This window comes from Lepisma saccharinum, chromosome 14, assembly GCF_977018435.1.
Source record: "Lepisma saccharinum chromosome 14, izLepSacc3.1, whole genome shotgun sequence".
Taxonomy (NCBI): domain Eukaryota; kingdom Metazoa; phylum Arthropoda; class Insecta; order Zygentoma; family Lepismatidae; genus Lepisma; species Lepisma saccharinum.
In genome coordinates, this window is record NC_139242.1 from 9,670,511 (window position 1) to 9,679,692 (window position 9,182).

General features: G+C 33.6%; 2 long non-coding RNA genes across 2 annotated transcripts; both read right to left on the reverse strand.

Moving 5' to 3' along the window:
- Nucleotides 1-1,526: 1,526 nt before the first annotated feature.
- Nucleotides 1,527-3,344, reverse strand: LOC145998422 (uncharacterized). The gene is made up of 2 exons (XR_014443312.1): nt 3,303-3,344; nt 1,527-1,694 (listed from the first exon to the last, which is right to left on the reverse strand). It is a non-coding gene; the product is annotated as an uncharacterized LOC145998422 (long non-coding RNA).
- Nucleotides 3,345-3,385: 41 nt separating this feature from the next.
- LOC145998423 (uncharacterized) lies at nt 3,386-6,169 on the reverse strand. Its single transcript, XR_014443313.1, has 3 exons — nt 6,059-6,169; nt 3,934-4,071; nt 3,386-3,429 (listed from the first exon to the last, which is right to left on the reverse strand). It is a non-coding gene; the product is annotated as an uncharacterized LOC145998423 (long non-coding RNA).
- Between the last annotated feature and the right edge of the window lie 3,013 nt (nt 6,170-9,182).

The window sequence follows — 9,182 nt, forward strand, 5'->3', positions numbered from 1 at the left end:
AGACTTAATGTCAAAAAGTTATTTTCACATTACATATTGATGATTGATTTTGTTCTGGCATAGGTATAAAATTTCCAATTTCACTGCCAATGTATGTGCTTAAAACACTCCTTGGCAGCACAGTTCATCGTTTTCCACGATACTAAGGCATTTAGAGAGAATTTTACATTTGCACAACACACAATTGATTTACGTACCCTTGCACAGGTCGACAGTAGTTAGAAAGTAAAAATTACCTGTTTAACTAGGGGGAAATACTGAACTAGGAATTACGTATTAGAGCCCCCTTCTGGCTTCTGTAGTGGACTGGTGGACTCCCATAAAGCTAGATGTGCCAGGTATGAAACCCAGTTCATACATGAGTATCATTGTATTTATTATACCATTCCATCATTTATAATCATTATCACATTTAACCCAATATGCAGAAAGAAACAAAAAAAAACAAAATAATAATTACAACTTATTAATTAAATAGCATTTCTATGGCATCCACCAACTCCATAACCAGCAATGACATACATTTTCATTGGACAAAATTAACATGTTCTTGAAGGCAATGTTTTAATTATTTTATTAGATACTTCCAGGCCCTCTGATGGCACAATGAAATTATTCTTACCTTGTGATCGAGTCCTGAGTTCAATACCCTGGTGGAGGCATATTGCAATGGTTTGGATTCCACTTCAAAACTGTAGGTCCAGCCCCAATTAGCCTATCTGAACATAAAGTGGACTTGAAACTATACCTCTCCATTTACTACAATATTTATGTGTGCGCAAATGCATTATAAGGATATGATACATTCACAAAGAAAAACAGTTATGAGGAAAAGGTGAAATATGTTTAAAATCCTTCCAAGCAAAAAACAAATTCTGAGTGTTTTCAGATATTCAGGAACCCTGTGAATAACATAATAGAAAGCAGAAAGGAAAACATAGCCCTCAAACCTTAAAATTTCAATGTTTTAGCATTTATGGAAATACATTTCCATAATGAGACTACTTTGTTAGTACAATAATTATTATTACTTAAATTAGGAAATATTACAAAAATATCTGTAATTGAACTGAAAAAAAAATAATTTCACTTCAAGTTCCTCACAATGCAACAAGTAAATCACAAATTGCACTCATAAACACACACACAATACTATAATAAGCCGCAGTTTTTCTGTAGGCAAATGATGAAAAGATTCTCTCTCCTTGACCACATGAATTCTACAAAAGTCTGAGAAGTTCCTAGATCTGACTTTATTCTCATCTTCAGGGTAAAGGCAAAGAAGTAATTCTAGCCTGAAGATAGTGGCATTATTCTCAAAAGCTCAGAAACAGTTGCAGAACCCACTTGATCGATAGCCCAAGAGAATCAATTCAACATAAAAAATTAATAATTAAATAAGTAAAATAAGATAAAAAAAAACTGGATTTTACTGGCATTACTACCAATCTTCCATCCCTGCTATTGGTGCAATCCTCAAATACTTTTCAGTTTTAAAAATGGAATTTTCAAATGAGATATAATAATTCAAATAATATAAATAATTTATTCAAATCAACCAAGTACATAATTATAATTTACTTTTTATTTATTTTCACTTTACACTTGTTTCTTTGCATTTTGTCAAATAATTACTACATTGCACTTGTGCTTTTTTCTTCTTAACTTAGGACCCTTCTGCTGGATTAAATCACCTGGGAAGAAGAAATATACCATTAAGGAATTTGATACAAAACCAAATGCAATTGCAACAGCATAAATTTAAAATTTCATTAATTCTCAAGTAACAGAATAACATTGTCAAAGGTGTTCAGTGGTGCGTAAGCTCAGTAGTAGTTTCCCACTGATACAGTTCCCTCAAAAAATAAATACATATGTGGAAAGGTGGCAGAAATTGTCACCATTCCATGAAGGCACATGGTTCCACATTCTCTACTGGCTACAGTGGAGATGATGTGATCAGTACCATGTTTCAGCTGTCTCACCCCCTCCCTTCCCAGTTACCCATAGAGTAAACTAATTTGAAAAAGTAACTATACTAACTTAGCTACTAAGCCAGCCCTGGTTTATTTCAGTCTGTGGAGCAATGACATGGTATGCCAAAGAACTTGGTTTGTGTCCTGGTCAAGCCTGAATTTTCTTTGCAAAAATTTCTACGCAGTACATCTCCTATGTGAACCATGACAATCCAGTTACTTGGGTGTCTTTACTGCCATGAGACAATTGAAGTCTGCATTATGTCAGTTCAAAACAAGAAGAGAACTTCTTATGTACGTTTTTGCAAGTTTTCATTTTCAGTGTCATTACGAGTATGATTAAAGTGGTTAACAGAAAACAAAACTAAAATTCAAAAAAGCAATGAAACAAGAAATGGAGATACAATAACATGCTGTAGCCTGCATGTTCAAATGCAATCATGAAAATATGTATTCCATATTTGTTTTTATTTGTAAAATGACATATATCATCATCATCATCAGTATTCCACCACGTTTTCCACATTTTTAGAGAAGTTTGCAGATTTCATCCATATATTTAATTGAAACATAATCCATAGTTAATGGAAACATGCTCTCCACTTAACGTTTCATGAAATTTAGTGTATAGCTGTGGTAAATTATGGTGTCACAGCACTGGTGGGGCCCAACTTCCACATTGCGCTGTGCCCTCATGTCATGGTGCATGAGGGGCTTTACCTTACTTCCGTTCCGTGTGTGCCAAATCATATGGTAAACCCAGTACTGCATTCAGTGTTTAAACCATTCATCTTTTAGATCTAAGAGACAATGCTAACATGAGAAATGACCAATATTATGATTAAATAATAAATAGTACAGTGGGATGCACAAGTATTGGGTCAGCAAATTGTCCATAACAATTTTCATTCATATTTCTCTTGCTTCTTTTGTGTTTTTAGGGACTGACCTTTTATGTATGCAAGTGCTGGTGTAGAAATTTTCAGCAGCTTGTTTGACATTTTGTTTCATTTTTTTAAGCACTCATTTCGTAAAACAAGGGCAATAAACATGGCGATGGACAATTTACTTTGCAATTCTTATGCATCTCATTGTACAACAAACCACATCCATGCTGACAAGAAGACTCAAACTCTGAATGTTTGGTGAATAAAGTATGGGTCTAGCACTAAAACCACATTGCCACTGACCCAACCACCTGTTTTATGCACTGAATTGATGTGAATATTTCAGGAGAATTAAAAATATTTTAACTACAAACTTGGAGCTTTTTAATTATTATGTGAAAGTTTGTGCAGTGTTCCATTCACACATGATACAACATACCTTTTGCCAAACTCCAATGTGTTGCATGCTTGAAATGGATACAGATATAGCATTCAGGAAGCCAAGCATTCTATCAATTCTTACTCAATTGAAAGCATAATTTCCATGCATTCTATTAGGGACGATCCTGTAATAACAATAATAAATTTAAGAATCTCATTCAAAATATCAAATATATGAACAAACAAAAAAAAACTTGCATTCAGTACACGGAAGGGTTATTTCAAAGAATGTCAATTGGCCCACTTTTAAGGAAAGCCCACCCTGACCTTAAATAGTTACAGGAGTTTGTATGATAAATTGGCAGCATTTTTTAAAAAAAGTAGGCCCTGTGTGTTAGTATCAATTGAAGTAATTGTTCAATTCCATGACCCACTCTTTCCACATACAGCCATTCACATGGAAAGTAAAGGTAAAGGGATTGAATAATAGTTGTCAGAACACAAGATTGAAAACTTTCAATAACCTTTACCATGATTTATTTTATTTATCTTTCAAGCTAACTTCCAACCATTGAGTGAGTAACATTTCAAATTTCTTATAAAAACTTATTGGATCCATTTCTAATGGGAGGAGGGGTGGGTATTTTGTTGCTTCAGGTTCTAGTTGAAAAATATGAAAAGAAACTTACTTGTGGATCTTGTCCAAAAGAGGTTCCAATGCAGTTTCTAGGACCTCCCACAGAAATTTCACAGCTCACTACCCATTGGCACAGTTCTTGGCATATCTTTTACTTTCCAGACTTAAAATCAGAATTTCTCATAAAAACCTGTAATTAAATGAATTTTGAGCATGAAAACCATAAATTATTAACAATTTTGTACAGTTTTAAACTTAATGATAACAATTAAACCATAAATTACCTAAATCTACTGTATTAAACTTATATTGTGTCATTGATTTGATTACTGGAACTTTAAATCCAAATTTTGTCCAAAATTGCAATTCTTGCAAGAGAAAAAGAATTTTAAATCAGTCATAAGATACCTAATTACAGTTAAATATGCATGAATGCTAATTGTTGCAGTCATAAACAGCTTAAACTTGAAGGGAAATACAAAATAACACCAAGAAATAACATCTTTCATGTCAGTACCACTGTTTTTATGTAAAAGTGTCATTCTTGGAAAATGCCGCAAAACCGAAGGAATTTTGAATTATTACAAAAATTTTGCTTTTACTTCACATTATTTGCTTAGAACTAGCAGAAGGATTTTAAGTGGATGCTCAATATGTTATGGAACATCCAAATAGTTAATATTAGTAAAAATCAGTGTTGCCATCTAATTTTTTTAGAAAATTTATCAGTGTTCCGCAGATAAAAATTTCTAAGTTTCAATTTTGTTTTCACATACAAAGTTAAATATAACACCTCCAACTTGTGTAAATGTACACTATTATAATTACTCATAAATTTGTATTTTTAACCATTCACTTGACATTTTGTCAAAGTTATGTAATTCTACTTACCTAAATACAAAATTATGAATAAAATGAACAATATTGGGAGACCAGTTCTTCATTTATAAATCTCCCATGGGATTAAATACTTCTCAACAGATAACCTTAGCTAGATCAAAATATCTTTACTCTGATGGGGTCTAGAACCCAATATTGAATTTTACAATAATTTTGGGACTTTCAGATAAATTTCGCCTAATTTGCATGATTTTTTTTTCAGTGTACAGGATAGGTGAAGGAAGGGGACAATTGAAGCACACCGTGTCACTTTTTTCCCGTAAAGCTTTTAAACCCTTCCCTGGAATTATTTATGTGTGGAGGTTCAGGATTAACAGTATCATTCAGTCACTACTGATGAAATCCATACAATTTCAGCCAGTACTTTTAGGCTGTTATGCCAGATGAATAGTTAGGTACCCTTGACTTTCTGTACCACCGAGTGAAAGTTTTTGCATTTTTTATAAAGATTAAGTTGTTTATGTAGCTTTTCTGCTGTTTTTAGCTCAGGGAAATGAGTTATGCTGAAGTAAAGTACCTAGTTTCCTTAGCCTGAAGCAGGGAAGCTCGAAGGCTTTGTGCAAGTGCACCCAAAATATTAATAATAAAAGTCAATAATTGAAAATAAATATTAATTTTACATTTTAAATGTATTATAAAATAAGGTAAATCAAACACGAAGGACTGAAAACTCACAAAACCAAAATAGAAGTGTAACTATTGTTAGTAGTGCTAAGTTTGGTGACGTTATCATTTGCACGTATTTTAAGCTATTTGAATGTGCATACACCAATTTTGACCAATAAAAGTTGCGAAAGTACTCTGAGATAGGAGGTTTTTAATTTACGTGAGCTGTGGTTTGGGATCAAATATCGCGGTTGTTCGTGCTTTCCGCGCTTAGAAGCACATTCTATGTTACATAAAACATCAAAACCTGTCAAGTAAGAAAAAAATTGTACCTCAGAGACTGTTACTAAACATTTCTACCATCCGTAACTCGGCTATTGCAAGTTTCTGCTTTCAAAAATTTCTGAGTACTACTTGTAAACAACAGACACGCACTTCATATATCGTTTGTATACTACCTAATGAAAGTGACCGGTATTTGCAATGTGGTACATGTGATAAAGACATCGATGAATTTATATCTTCCACTACACAAGCAAATTGAATAAATGCACGTGGTTTTGGCTTCGTTGCATAGTACAGCAGTACAATAATAATAATATAGCACTAATAAACTGTGTTACAATGAATTTTCATTCCATTATGTTAAAAAATAAAAACATTATACGTACCTTGAGTTATGTAGATTTACTTTCCACGCAGGCATTCGAAGCACAACCATCGATAAAGAAGCACAACACAGCAACAAAAACATACGCTTCGGCCATGTTGGCCTGTGAAAGTTGGCAAGCGACACAAATGCGCATGCGCGGCTTGGTCTAAAACGGTATGGAAGTATTTCCGATTCCACGGTCGAGTCCGTAAAATTTTTACGGTAGGATGTATTAAATTTCACGGTAACTTCTAACAGTGTAGAACATAATGCGTCATATGGTGCATTAGTAGGGTTGTCAAAATTAGAACAATTCACCAGTATTGTGACCACAATATCAACAGCATATTTAGAGGATTTATGATGAAATTTATATTGCAACTAGATTGCTGATTTCTTATTACACTTTGAGTAAACTTGGTCGAAGCGTTTCAGGATGAATCTATTTTTTGTATATTGATATTTTCAAATTCTGTTCGTGTCTTACACTTATTGAGTGTAAGAACCTGATGATAATTTTAGATCATTACAATATTCTTACTAAATATAACGCGTAATTTAGAGTGGAGTGAAGGCTTTCTAGTATATCGAATTTTTGTGCTGAAATTAGTATATCTGCAAAATACCATGGAGGGTTTGTCTTTTGTTTCAATTTATAAAATCGATCTATACGTTTCAAGATAGAGGACGAGGAACACAGAAGTTTTAATCTAAACTTCACCGAATACTAGATTTCATGGATGACTACAGCAACTATTATTAAATTGTTTATTTATTGATTTGTTGTTTTAAGTCCACTTTATGCACAGGAAGGCTAATCGGGACTAGGCCTACAGTTTAAGTGGGATCGGAACCACTGTGCCATGTGCCTCCACCGGGTAATCGAACCTGTTATAATTGTTATAACTATCATAAAAGATTGTACTGTTCACCTACTCTCAAACTTCATTTTTGAATCCTAAATTCAATGAACTGAAAATGAGATCGTGGGTAATATAAGGTATTTAGTAGAAAGTAGTAAAATAAATTATTCATTTTAGTTACATTTTCTCACACATTGTAATACAACATTATAATACGCAAGAATGCTTATTTTATTACACCATATAATTGCACAATGGTATCAACAGATAGGACATTCCAGAGGATATTAAAATATCCTCTACAATATCCTATTTTTATTATAAAAAGGCTATTTAATGAATTATAAATTGTATTATTATGATTTGAAGAGGACATTTACCAACTTCCAAACACAATATTTTGGGAATCTTACACTTATATTTCATTTTCAGTTCATCTCCTTTTATGTTGCTGACCCGTGCCATAATTACTCACACACACACATAAAGTATAGATACGCATGTATGTGTGCGTGTGCGTGTGTGTGTGTTTGTGTGCCATAATATGCTCTTTTATATTGTAAAACTTTTCATAACAGCATTAATTACATAGCCTATATATGTGTATATATACACATAATATATACCTAATATATATAAGTAATTTAATCTCTAGAGCCGGTCTTCGTGGCGGAATGGTTAGCCCATCGCGCTACGACGCCAAGGGCCCGATGTTCGAATCCTGGCCTGGGCATGGATATTTGCGAGTGTCCATTTATGAATTTCATCATATAGTCACTCATCCTCATCTTCGCAAATTATCCAAATATGGCACAAGAAGCGAAGTAAAATAGAAATTGTAGTATCAGCATATTCAATATTTCATACTTGGATCATATTTAAATTTTTATCTGATACGTGTTTATCAAAATTCAAATGTGTATTTGCGTATTCGGATATCAAAGTCTACAAATCAAGCACATTTAGTTTAAGTCGGAATATGATGTGGGATGAAAGTATGTTGTAAATCTTTATAAATCAGCGTAACGCAGTACGAAGCCACGGCTCCCGGGTTCGACTATTTGTAAAGCATGATAGTCAACGTTTATTTAAAATTCATGCACATATAGGCTAATCGGGACTGAAACTTCAGTTTATAGTGTGGCCCGAACCAGCACGTGCCTCCGCCGACTATCGAACGAGAGGCCGATTGATTACAAGCAACTATCCACATTGTCGCTATTAATCCAAAGAAGTAAAAACGGACGTACAATAGTCGAAATAGGAAGATAGAACAAACCTGCAAACACACACAGGAACGCACGGGATGTTGCAGTACAATCTTCCAGTCGTATTGTAAACAAGTATTAGATAATAATTTGCACCTTTCGAGGTCTTGAAAAGAAGTGTTTGTCCTGTAAATCGACAAAATGTTTAATGTGTCACCTTAGGGTGTTTAAATACCGCTATGTAAAACTCCCTAAGCCCTTGCTTAAATACAGAAACATAAAATAAAATATGCAACATACGATTGTATGATTCAAGGAGGAAGGGTGAAACTTGTAACAGCGTTGTTAGTGATCGTTGGAATTCCAACAGTATGATGCAATTTTGTTAAATTTATGGTTGACGACAAACCTGCATGTGGAAATCTTGATATAATACAACGAAAGAGAATAATGTAGAATCTTCGTTGTTGATTTATTTGATTAAATTGTTGTTTTAAGTCCACTTTATACGCAGGAAGGTTAATCGGGACTGAACCTACCGTTTAAAGTTGGATCCGAACCACTGTGCCATGTTTGAAGGTTTGAAGCTCTTTATTTGGAAACTGCGTTGCTGTGATTAGCCATATCTGTATATTTTCGAACCCAACCAAAGAGATAAAAGTTTTAACACACGCATAATGGTAATGTAAAGTTAGATGGATGGTCTCTTTGTTGTCAAAATATCGGAGAAGTCCAATTGCGAAGAATAACAAACTTATTGCAACTTTACATTGGCCGTTTGGTGCGTGATAAACTGTTCGACTTCTCCCTTCTCTGTTAGTAAGACACGATTTTTATGTTATGCTTTCGGTTGTGGAATGTTACCCAACAGGCAAGAACGTATTTTGGGGGGGCAGGGGGTCCGACTCCTCCCGAAAGACTTAATAAAGTACTTAAATAAAAATAATGAAAATGTACTTTTCAGCATTATATTATATTCGATTGTAATATTATCGATGGTTATTTATTTCCTATGAACTTGGAAGGCAAGGGTTATTATTATATTTACTTATTAAAATTATTATAATTATAT